At 37.2% G+C, this 13,428-nt stretch overlaps 1 long non-coding RNA gene and 1 pseudogene across 1 annotated transcript; both read left to right on the top strand.

Moving 5' to 3' along the window:
* The first annotated feature begins 270 nt into the window (after positions 1 to 270).
* Positions 271 to 1,186, top strand: LOC109096071. The gene is made up of 3 exons (XR_002018874.2): positions 271 to 316; positions 486 to 780; positions 1,050 to 1,186. It is a non-coding gene; the product is annotated as an uncharacterized LOC109096071 (long non-coding RNA).
* A 1,981-nt stretch (positions 1,187 to 3,167) lies between these two features.
* Positions 3,168 to 12,549, top strand: LOC109095792 (annotated as a pseudogene).
* Positions 12,550 to 13,428: the final 879 nt, after the last annotated feature.

Genomic DNA, 13,428 nt, shown 5'->3' with positions numbered 1-13,428 from the left:
GCACGGGGCATTGGGAAACAAACTCTTCAATTTGCACCTAAGTAATAGATCAGAATATGGAAGTGAAACACAAAATGCAATATTTTTATGAGATCCTGGCTAATTTGCACAATAGAAGGTTATGACACATCATGAAAACTGGATGACCTACACAATAAATGAGTTACAAAGAAAACTAAGTGGAATGCACTTTTTTTTTTTTTTTTTTTGTTATTGCAAAAACACTTAGACAAAAACCAAAAATAAACAAGTCCCTGGAGTGAACCATGGTAGAGAGGAATGAAGTGGCAACAAGCTAGTGAAGACCCAGCAGTAGGTAAGATGCATTTTTCACGCTGTTTAAACAATATCCGCTCTTTATTATACAAATGACAAAGAATGATGGATAGCACAAGTAAATTTTTATCTTCTGCCATACAATATTAAATTTATTTTCTGTTTTTTTTTTAATATTATTTCATATTATTTTCATTAACTGCTTTCAGAGAAATTCATTTAATCATGATGTTCCTTCATCTGATGATGGTATCAGTCCTCTCTGGTGGTTCAGCTGAAGTTGTGCGTGAATTTCGAGAGAAATGCGCTGATATTTTTGCAAATGGAGCTTCACCAACAATACTTCACGGACCTCAGTACAAACAAATTTGCCAAACTTTAAAAAAAAAAGTTTATTATGCCACACTTTATGATACTGACAACAAGATTCCAGTCTACTCTGCCTACAAGTTTGTCAAGCAAATGAGTTGCAAAAGAAAACACTTTTGGTGCATTGAACCTCAAGTAAGAATATTATTCCAGGTCCACATGAATGTTTTATAATTTGGTATGTTTTTGAATTCAAACATATTGTACTTAGCCATAAAACGTAATCATTTGTTTATAATTAATACTCATTTAAAAGATTAATGATATCTCACTGTGAAAAGTGAAAATGAACAGATGCTTCCTATATGTAGTCATATTTTGTTGGCAAGTTTATTTACCATAATATGACATTTCCTTAAAACTTCTTTTAATGTGCATTTTCTTGCTTATAAAAAATATTACAGCTTGATAATCCAGGAGAAGGACCAAATATGGTACCTGACCATTCCAGACAATCATCGAATCAAGCTGTCAGTGATGATTACAAGCAATCTAGCTTTGACAGAGGTCATCTGGCACCAGTCTACCTGGCAAGCTCACAGGATTGATCTTACTCAACCCACACTCACACCAACCAATCCCCACACAAAAAACACCATTAACAATCATAAATAGAGGACACTAGAAGAAAAAAAAACAAAAAAAGAACTGACCAAGCGATGTCTGTCAAAAAAGAACACTGCTTACATTGTAACAGGGGTGGTACCAGGTAAAGATAAATTAAAAGGAAAGCTGAACGTGCCTAGTCATTTCTGGACTGCATACTGCTGTTTAGACCATAATAAGGAGTGTCAAATCTCAAGAGGATTTATTGGGAAGAATAGGAACTTTACTCCTATAAACATAACAGTGAATGAGTTAGAGAGAAGTTTGGAAAACCTGTATAAATTCAAATCTTTTCAGTTGTTTAGCTCAAAAGCCAACTAATTTTTTTTTTTTAATCTGCTATATTATTTGTTGAATTATGATAGTCCTTAAAGAACACTCTTAAAAATAAAAGTTCTTTATTGGCATTTGTGGGACAATAAGTAATGAATTTTCATTCTTCATTTTTATTCTTCTCATACTATGTAACAATAATCATAGCTTTACACACAAGGCTGAACTACCTCCTGTATGTTTCTGTTAAGAACTGATTAACAAGTGCACGGTGCACCCAGGAACTAGGACGTATGCCAAATGCTTGAGCAGACAAAGATATACTGTATATGTAGTTGTGATTTCTGTGTTTTTGTCCACTTTTCTTCTGACACTTGACTAGTAAGCAACAGTTAATAAAAGACTCTATATCTCCGCTCTGGACTCCCTGTCTCTTCATTCATGATCCAACACATTGTAGCAACAAGGTATGTGTTTCTGTATGAGTTTTGTTGTGATCGGAACGACTTGAAAAACTGGTAGTGTATAATCTTCAGTTGTTTAGTGTATGATGTCCAGTTTCTGTATCTATTTACAAAGTCTGCAAAATAATGAGGCCTAGTGTTTTAAAATTGGTTCAGAAATCATGTAGTGTATTCCAGCCCACAAGTTTATCTTTCCCTGTATTCAAAAGCTGGTTCCTGGTTCTGACAGGTTTGTCTGCAAGTCTGTAAATCAGGTTCCTCAGTCCTTGTCCTGGAGAGCCACTTTCCTGCTGGGTTTAGTACTACAAACACGAGAATGTATTTTTCAAGAGAACGTAAAAACTTTTTTTTTTTTGGTGATGTTTATGAAAATATAGGGCAGACCGGGATGGTTGTAATGTAGGACAGTTGTAACAATTCTAATTTCTCCAATCAGGAACAAGTTACAAAACATCTAATTTACTTAACACATGCTCAGTTTAGTCCTTATTCCACATGTGGGGAAGTAAATATCTTTGGCAGGATCTGAGGTAAGAAATAAACTTTTATTCCACTTCATTTATTTTTGTGATGGCAATGCCTGCTGTGTAGTTAAACTTGTCAAGTTAAATTGTGTGTCTGTTCAGATATTTTTCAGGCAAGTAGTTAGTGCTAATGTTTTGGCTGTTAGCTGTAAGGTGAGCTAGTTCATTGCCACAAGATTCTGGGTCAGAAAAAACAACAAAAAAAGCAATAAACAACCCAAAGCAAATAAATTTTATGATGTATTTATATTTTTTTTGAATTTCAGTATGCCTAGTTCTTTGACAAACCAAGGAATGTCTCTCAACATTCAAGTTAAATTTTATTATGGTCATTTACTAAGATTGACAGTAATAACAAACATGCTTATACACACATACACACAAAAACACACACACACACACACACACACACACACACACACACACACACACACTTGACTGCTTGTGTTTGAAACTAAACCATGCAATTTTGTTTGTGCTGCAAAGATAACAGCCATTTAACAGCAAACACTTGTTATTAGTCTGAATGCAGTGGCTTAGAAGAACCTGAAAATATAGGTAGAAATGTCAAAATGATACAACCACCCTGTCAGTCTCCCCCTATCCAACAGGAAAACAAACTTGCAGACAACCCTGTTTTGTCAAGATTGTCAAGATGTCTTTGGTCATTGCAACTGGTTTGTTGCTGGTCCAAGGTGATCTGCCATGTCTAACCAGTTTGATTAAAATATACTATCAGGACAATTAAACTTTGCTTAAAAATGCATTTAGATTGACTGATTGCTTGAGCAGCGTGAACACGGAAACTCAGAAAAAGGTCATGGCCAGTTAACAGAAAAATTTTACTATATGGCTTATTTGGTGATGGGAAAGCAAGAGATGCAAATTAAATGGGTGTTGTATGACCAAAGTGATTATTTTTTTTTTGGTTGTTATTTGTACTGCACACCAGGCCTCACCTACACACTTTGAGCTAAACAGCAGCCCAATCAAACATTTTTCACTTTTCTGGCTTTTACCAGATGAGCTTATCTTAAGAAGGTGTTCTTCAGACTGTCATCCATGTGAGTATATTTCAGTGCAAGCACTTAAGATTTAATTTATGTAGTAAACAGCTTGAAGCTTTGCAGGAGGTTAATAGGACAAATATAAATGGTTGTGCGAAAAAAAAAAAAAGCAAACATAAATTTCTTAAAATCATGAAATATAAATCACGTAAAAAAAAAAAAAAAAAAAACAACAACAAAAATATTGAGTAAAAAATTATTTATTGACCATTTTAATGATTTATTGACAATTTTAAAATGAATAAACAAGACATGAATTAATGTATTTGATTTAAATCCCTGATGTCAATTCTGCTTTTAAATCTGTGATATAATTTTCAGATTTCTTTACAGATCCCAACAACAACAATCAAAATTTAAAATAAATAATAAACAAAATTCTCAATTATCATTAATAATAAAGATGCTAAGTTTAGTTTTGAAAAGATCGGGGTCTGGCTGGGAGAATGGCAGGTGAAGGCTGTCAGGGTTTGGCTTTCAGATGGCAGAATTGGGAGCTTTGGCACTCAAGATGGACCATATCAAGAGTACACGTTCAAAACTGATGAGTGTTTCACCTCACTGTCCCTCTGGGGGAACGGAGCAGGAACACATCATGGAGCCATCAAATTCAAGACCAACCAGGGTGGAGAATTTTTTGCAAAAATGAGAAGCTGGGGTTTAAAAACTGAATATCCCATTGATATCGACTCTGGTTATTGTTTGGGAGTTGTAGGAAGAGCTGGTGCAGATATTGACTGCATGGGTTTCATGTTTCTCAACGCAGTTCAATCAGCATTTCTCACCGATGTCAACTATCCCACAATAAACCAAATAAAGCCACAAGTGACAGTGGAAGAGATCAAATCTGTCACTTACACAAATTATCAGCAGCAAAAAATCAAAACCTCAAAGAAATTGATCAAAAAAATAAGGCAGAGGTTGTAGAATTTTCTTCAGGATACAGTTTCAAAACTGGTTCACATAGCACTTATAGTCTGGAGGAGACATATGAGAGAACCAAAACTCTGGCTACCACTGTAGAAATCCCACCAGGAAAGAAGGTAGATGTTGACATCACCATCAGCAGAGCCACGTCTGACCTGCCTTACACTGGCACAGTGAAGATCACTTGCAAGAACGGCAGTGTGTTACAGTATGAAACCAAGGGTCAATACAAAGGCATCACTTACACTGATATCAAAGTGGATACTAAAGAATTAGTGTGTAATTTGAAGAAAAATCCTTCTTGGCTGTCTTTAACTAATTTTACCAGCAATGTATCCATTTTTCAACTTTTGTATTGAGATTTCCTCCTTTGTTCCATTTCAAAATTTCAAATGTCTATTTGCTCCGTTTTTTAACAGGTGAAAAAATCATAACATCAAATAATCTTAAACAAAATTATACAAAAGCGGTTCTTTTATGGTATTACTGTGAAAGCTCCCGTTTGGAACCTTTTTTTAAAGAGTGAACTCAAGCTTTATATCTGATTCTCAAATTCCTCCAAATCTAAGCTGTTTGACTATAATAATCTAAACCACTATAATGCGAATAAATGAAGTGTATCTTAGATTTCTCTAATATGAAATAAAGTTTAAATTGAATTGATTTAATTTTATATATTCTACACATTAGAGTAGAGCTCATGTCTGCTCAAACCTTAATATTTCTAACAATTTTAAGTTATGTGCTTATGTTTCTTAACATAATTTTCTTCATGCTGTTCTGCTGTTTTTTTTGTCAGGAAGACAACTTAACATAAACATTAATGCAATATTAGCTGAGCTTTAGCCTCTTAATCTTTCAATAGCATGATCACAGCTAAAAGCTGTGCCACTCTATCCTGTACTGCATTTTATTTATGTTTCTCTGGTATTTAAAGGTGGTTGTCAGACCATCTTGAATGGTGCATTGCCGCCACCTTATGGATAGGAGTATGGACTCATAATAGCTGGGAAATTGTGAAAAGAAGAACCCTAAATGAATGAAATGTGGAGAGGGGAGAGGGAGAGAGGGAGAATTTTCCCGCCACAGCTAGGTCTATCTTCTATATCAGTCCCTTCTAGCTGTGTTACGTACTGCCCCCATATGTGTCTGTGCAGCATTTAGAAGCACCACACCACACCACACCACACTGAACTTCCGGCCCCCAAGATGGTTCGAGCAGTAGACTTCCATAAACCTGTCCCAATGATTATAGAAGTGTAAACTAGAGAACAGGTTGTGCAAGAACATAACTTTAGATTGGCTTGAATAAGCCGGCTAGACAGTGGGAAGTAGTTTTAAAACGCTTTAAGTTTGAAGGGTTTTCAGTTGTAACTAGTTGAACGTTAGTAGGGTAGTAATAAAAGTGAAGAATTTGAAAGTTGGTGCAGTGGTAAGACCACTTGTTGTTGGAGCAGCGCAACAGGTGGGTGGGGCGTCAGTTCCCAGGAAACACACATACTGGTTATAAATGTATAGGCTAAATGTGTTATAAGTTGCTTTTAGTCTGCTAAATGCATAAATTATTAATTAAAAATGATTAAAATTTAATTTAGATAAATAGATAGATAGATAGATAGTTCTATACCCAATACATTGTTTAATAAATATTGCTACCCCACCACCATTTCCTTTGCTTTTTTCTCTCCTGTTTGTAATGTATCCAAAAATTTAAACGTGACTGAGTTTAATCCATGTCTTTGAACAATATGGATGTCAGGACTATTTTCCTGATTTGTTATAAATTGTTTTTTACGTCTTGGTTGCATTAGCAATTAAACTTCTTGCATCATTGCATATGTTATCCCCTATGTACCATCAAAAGCGTTTGCGGTTGACTGTTGATATTATGGTTGCATCTTACGTAACATTTATGATCTCTACCGTAACATTCTATACTCCAAGTTACTTTTCCCAGCAGCTTATATGATGTGCTCTTTCTGTTCTGCTTTCAGTTTGGGGGGAGCATTGTCACCACTTCTGTATGAAGTTACAAATGAACTTTGTCAAAACACTTCATTTCTTATTTGCATGCTTTGGGTTGTCGTTTTACATACTTTAGAGCTCATGTAGATATTCCTTCAGCCGCTTGACATTTTGGGGATTTCACTGCCATTTTCCTACTTTACATCTCCATTCAGCACTGTGCTTCCTCCCACACTTACCGCACTTAGCTTTAACATTTTTCCACATGTGCATACTCTGATCACCTCCCATCGCAACATCTCAGTTTGCCTCTACACAATGCCGCAAGGACCAAAATTTGGCACGTTAACTCCTAGCGGCGGCAGGAACATTGGTTAACAGCTGTAGCTAACACAAACACTAAATGAACGCTCTAGGTAATGTGTTATCATCAAAGTTTAAATATGAAAGACGTGTATGTCTGTTCGTTAGTTTGATGCACTTAAGCATTGACATCACTTATTTGCTGCCCCGTGATATTTTTTGATTTTCTAATTAATATTCAGTGGAATCCTGTTATCAGGACGTCTAACCAATTAATTCATTCTGGGATGCACATACAACTTAGCCTGTCAGTGCTTTTTATTCCCAGAGCTTTTTTTTGTGCCTACTGTCCTTTAGAGAACCACATCAATTTTCATCCCTCAAGGTCTTAATACTTTCATCGTTCCTAAATGGTTCTTCAAGTGTTTTTGTAGGTCACAGGGGTTATGACATCTCAATCCAATTCAATCAATTCAAAGTTATTGTAGAGAGTTTTACGATAAAATCATTGCAAACCAACTTTACAGAAAAATTAGCTTCTACAGTATTAGTAGTAGCTTTCAGTGATGACTGTCAGTTTGTGCATGTGCATACGGCAGAAGAAATGTTTTGGGAGGCCATAACAGGCACAGACAGCAGCTCTGCGCTGCTCTGAGGCAGGGTGAGTAATGCTGTATCAATAGGATGAGGAGGGAACAGCTCTTTTTGTGAGGGTGTTTGTGTTTTTATTGAAAAAAAAAAAAAACTAAATATGAACATTGCTTTTTTCGCCTGCAGGAAAAAGGGGAACAGAATGCAGGATGCAGTGCTGGGCCTCCAGAGACCTCTCTCCTCCTCTTGGCAGGTCTGTTAGGATGAAGGCTTGGAAGCTGAAGGCAGTCTGCTGTCACAGCAGGGACTCCTCTCTCCATGATGCCTTTTCCCAGATGCTGTCCACTACTTGTGCTACAATCTATCTGTGCAATCGAGATCAAAGCTGATACGAATGATACATACTGCTTGGAAAATTATAGGAATGAATGAATGGACACCATTGCAAACAATGTACGAACATGCCACAGTAAGACATGCTGAGAGGGATTGTCCTGTGGGATTTTTCCATGTTTTGAATACAGAATATGAGTTGTTGCCCTTTCTGGCTAGTTGGTTCAGATGTTCCTCGCTGCGGTTAAATAGATTTAAAAAACTATCTTTTATCCCAGTGTCTTGTGAAGTTGTTAAATAGAAGAAGTTATGGAGCTGTAATTTTATGGATCCCAATATTCTGTGTATTTTGCGAATTGTATTTGTCTAATGTGTGTACTGTATGGTTGCAGCATGGGTGATGGCCCAAGACAAATTACCCTACTGGGGACAATAAAAGTTTACCTTACCTTACCTTACTTTTGGTGAACATCTGGCTCATGTTGGGGAGCCGCGGAGGATGTGACTGGCTGCTTAGCCATTCTCTGAGCCGAGCTGGTTGCAGATAAGGTGCGTGATCTCAATGGTGGATGGAACATGTGCTGGTGAATCAGGCAACTCATCGCCTTTGTGTGCTTTTGTGTCTCAGAGAACCCCTCGATAAAAGACTCCACGGTATCACTGAACAGGCTGGAGGGACTGACTGGCACGTTAAGGAGCGACTCACGGTTGGAGTCCTGTGAAGGACCACCATGACCCCATGGATCGACTGAAGGCTTGAGCGGAGCATTTTATCGCTATGAGTGCAGTCTGTTGCCATGCGCAGGTTTTCCTCAGGGGGCAGGCATGTGCAAGGGACTGTGGGTCTCCCAAAAGTTATTGTTGATGAGACCACAACAGGTGCATTGTTATTGTTTAACAGATACCACAAAACGTTCTATTCCACAGACCACTACCGGAGACAACAAACAAGAATGGAACCTTTACCAGCAATACCAGCAGTCAATCACACTCACGTCTCAACAGCCAAGCACAACTTTGACAGCTTACTCCAGTAGTCAAGCTTACTCTTGGCAGTTTACTCTTGGCAGTTCTCTATCAACCAAACCAAATGACAAAAAAATTAACAAATCATCCAATTACAATGACCCAGCCCATCCCCTCCTGGAAATGTGGCGAAATTGTAGCGTGTGCTGAAAGGCAGGGCATGGAGAAATGTCTTCATAATTGGTCGACAAAGCGTTCTATCAGGGTATAGGGGATGGGTTAGGGGTAGGGGCAGTGCCCCTTTTCAGCACGCCCATTGTTCAAGGCTCCTTGTTATGTATTTTATATGTTTTGTAGGTGAGGAATGAGAATTTTTACTGGAATCAACTGTTGATGACATCACACGGGGATGGATAGCACACTTATACAAAATACATGACATCCCCTCTCTTAAGTCCAGAACTATCCAGCTTGTAAGTGTTATTTCACAATAGTTATAACAGTTAATACAAAATGTTATTACATTTTTTTAACATGCGTTTTGTAAACAACTATAGGTGTAAACTCTTTATCACACAATATTTTTAATTAAACAATTATACAAACTAAATAGAATCTTTTGTTTTGGTTGCACAAATTATTCAAAACAAAATCAAGAATCGCCTTAGTTCAAGCAGGTCACATCAGTCAAGCTCGCATCAGCTGATAGTAACCTGTTCCTGACTTGTACCAATCCAGTTTTGACACTTAGCATAGCCAGCGGTACACCTCTCTCACGCACTCTTCTTCTATTTGCATCCACTGCTCACAAATCAACTCCCTCCTCCAACCCCAACTCCACCTAACTGAAACTGTAATCTAGTCTGATTTTTACCCCTCTCTTCTTCTTTTACAGTTCACTATTGCAAGCATTATCTGTCATGTATTTTGTATTTTCTACAATTTATGTAAATTGTAATTATGAATGCATATACTGGATCTGTTCTGTACCCCTTGCTGCTCTCCTCGCTCTGTCCAAGCATGGCTGCAAGGACGGGTGTGGGGAGTCTTGCCCAGAACAGAACCATACTGCCAACGCTAACTGTAAATGCTATGTAACAAATTGTAAAAGCAAATTATTACTTTGACGAAGTGGACCTGGGGGGACTGACCGTCCGGTAAGTGCAGTACAGATTTGTAGTGTGCAACCATTGTTCAGTACTTTGAGGGCATATTCCACTTGTTTACCTGACCTGCATGGGTAATGTGTTTGTTTTGGGTGGAACTTTTTGTTTGTAGACTCAGGAAATGTATGTAAGATGAAGGATCTTTGTTCATGTTTTTTGATGATTACTGCAGCTTGCCAGACATGTCCTTGTTGCACTTTTAACTTCTCTTTCTTTTATTTTTAGATTAGCCACAAATGAGGATTCATCACTAAGATCAAATAAAGCAATTTATGAACTTCAGCAAATAGTCTTTCTTTTTTTGTTGCATTTATTCCCCCAATGCAAGATATGTTCAAGTGAAAAAATATCTATATATCTATCATAGATATATATTATCTATATATCTATATATATATAATATATATATAGACGAGAGAGAGACGGAGAGAGAAGCGAGAAGACGAGAAGATATGAGAGGAGAGAGAGAGATGAAGAGAGAGAATGCTTTCACACCTGGCAAAAACCTTTTCCTTGATTTTACAACCCAGAATTCTCACAACTGGCAGATTTCAAACCTATCAACACCAAAACAATCGGCCCGAGATTGTCTGAAAAACTCTGGAGCGGTTTGGTTGTAGTTACAAAGAAAAAAAAACAAACTTACCAGAACTCTGGAGCGGTTTGGTTGTAGTGAGAAAGCAATCTGACCAAATGTACCAGGCTATATCACAATGTATAATGGGTAATTACAGTACGTTAGTTCCATGAAAAAACATTAGCTTTGTTGTTTTGCTACTACCTCAAAATGAACTTGAGAATGTCCTGGAGTGAGAACGGGCTTCGCCAGTCACAAAATCAAAGGCACTTTTTCTTTTATAATGCCGTTCTTGTATTCTAAAAAGGGTTTCCTATAACCCTAGCTGCTGCTCAAAAGATAAATTAATATAAGACATCTACAAAAGTTCCAACAATAAAGCATGCGAAGTGTGGTCATTCCATCCTGTCGGATGACATGCGTGACAGCTAAGTGGAATCATAGAAAATAAACCATGGAACTTTGACCAGTGAGAGAACAGTTTACTCGCATGTAACAGATTTGGACCATTTAGAAACTTTGCCATGTGAAAGCGAACCACACCAAGAATAAAAAGCAACATTGCAATCCTTTTTATTCCTGTTTCAGAACAAAGCAATCGATCTAAAGGTGTGAAAGCACCCTTAGAGTTCTTATCTGAGAAAGGATGATCCATTTTGTGGCAAAAATGAGTTATTCTTTCCGAAGAAAAACATTCTGTGCATTCAAATATGTTGATCCGCTTTAGAGTTGACAACTCCAACTAGCAGATGAATGAGCCTTCACAAAGGAATCCAACACAAAGGCATATCCAATGTTGAGCTTAAAAACAAAGCTTTATCAAATAGGACTTTGTAAACCAACAGTTCAAGGTAGCACAAACTGAACTACTTCTTCAGGCAACTACTCACCTGATATACAATCCAGGTGTGTCTAACGAACACCCTCTAGTGCCTCATAGTATTACAACACATAGAATTTTTAATTCCATTACCCTAAGGATGGGGAAAACTGTGACAGACATTTCACTCTGTTACACACTCTTACACTTTGTCCTATGTGAACATCTGGAAGCAGCCTTGTTTGTCTGTCAAAGTAATCAATTAACCATTCCTCTCTTTCCTTCATTTGTTTCATATATACTTAAACATCAAAACTTCACAACTATAAAAACATAAAACATAAATAGCTAAATAAACTTATCACTGCATCTAAACCGACAACATGTTTATTAGATCCTGTACCCACTAAATTACTGAAAGAGTCGTTACGTGTAGCAGAAGAACTGCTTCTCAATATTATTAACTCGTCGCTGTCATTAGGTCACATCCCAAAACCATTCAAGCTAGCGGTTATTAAGCCTTTTATTAAGGAACCACAAGTAGATCCTAGTGAACTGGCAAAATTACAGAACCATTTCAAATCTTCCATTTATGTCTAAAATTTTTTAGAAAAAGTTGTGTCTGCCCAATTGTGCTCCTTTCTGCAAAAAAATTATCTATATGAAGAATTTCAGTCAGGTTTCAGGCCCTACCATAGAACAGAAACTGCACCTGTTAAAATTACAAATGACTTGGTTCTTGTGTCAGACCAAGGCTGCATCTCATTGCTAGTTTTACTTGATCTTAGTGCTGCGTTCAACACCATAGATCATGACATACCCATAGATCAATTACAAAACTATACAGGTATTCAAGGGCAGGCTTTAATATGGTTTAGATCCTACCTGTCTGATCGCTACCATTTTGTTTATTTAAATGGGGAGTCATCTCATTTATCACCAGTAAAATATGGAGGACCACAAGGATCTGTCTTAGGTCCTCTGCTAGCAAAGTCCACTAAAGGAGGTAGAGTTTTTTCGCATTTGGCTCCCAAACTCTGGAATAGCCTTCCTGAAAATGTTCGGGGTTCAGACACACTCCCTCTGTTTAAATCTTAATTAAAAACATGTCTTTGGCCAAGCATTCAAATAATGTATCTCATAATCTTGTACCTCAGTTATATCTGATCAAATATGCATTATTATTCTTTAGCTTGGGTTAAACAAATCATTTTGCTTGGTTGGAACAGCAGCCACGCTAATTATGTCTTTATTTGTTTCTCTGTTTTTGCCTTAACTAGGATGTACACAAGTCTGGATCCGGAACACCTGAGAAGAGATGATGCCAACACCTCAGAGGACCTCAGATGATGCCAACCCTGAAACAACATACAGAACTACCAAACTTTGCTATAAGTTTGATTGCATCATATAATAATTGCTGTTAATTAATAGTGTTCATCATCTGTTTGATTACATCTTTAATTGATTTTTCTGTACATTTCTGCCAAATGTACATAAACTGACAGTCACCACTGATAAGCTACTACTAAATATTGTAGAAACTTAATTTTCTGTAAAGTTGCAAAGATTTTTATTGTAAAAAGCACTATACAAATAAACTTAAATTGAATTGAATTGAATATGTTGTTTTTGAGGGACAATATGGTGAGGTAGGTCTCTTGGATTTCATGGCCACAAATACACTCTGAGCAGTTTCGTCAGTTTTTGGATTTCTGAGACTAGAGTAGACCAATCAGCAGACGTAGCACGACTCACTGAATGGAACAGATCTGTGCAAGTTTTGGACCAGGGTTCCTTCCGTGGTAGAGGATGTGGGATTCTTGGCAGGTGAAGTGAAAGGGATGGAGTGGGAGGCACCATGGTTAGCGCGGGGTGAAGTGGCAAAACAAGCTAGTGCAAAGACCACAGTAGGGAAGATGAAGTTTCCGCTGTTTACAACTATCCCGGCTCTGTATCTATACACATGACAAAGAATGATGGCTAGCACAAGTAAAATTTGTTTATTTGCCATACAGTATTAAATTTATTTTCTGTTAAATATTATAAATATATATTCATATTATTGCATTAACTGCTTTCAGACACAATTAATTGTAATCAGTGATGTTCCCTCATACTGATGGATGGTATTCAGGTCCTCTTTGGTTGCGTGCAGCTGCAAGTTGTGCTGTGAATTTCGAGAGAAATGCGCTGATTAT

The sequence above is a fragment of the Cyprinus carpio genome, chromosome A7 (genome assembly GCF_018340385.1).
Source record: "Cyprinus carpio isolate SPL01 chromosome A7, ASM1834038v1, whole genome shotgun sequence".
Classification (NCBI taxonomy): Eukaryota; Metazoa; Chordata; class Actinopteri; order Cypriniformes; family Cyprinidae; genus Cyprinus; species Cyprinus carpio.
Note: the sequence above shows the minus strand (reverse complement) of the source record. Positions and strands in the feature narration are given on the sequence as shown.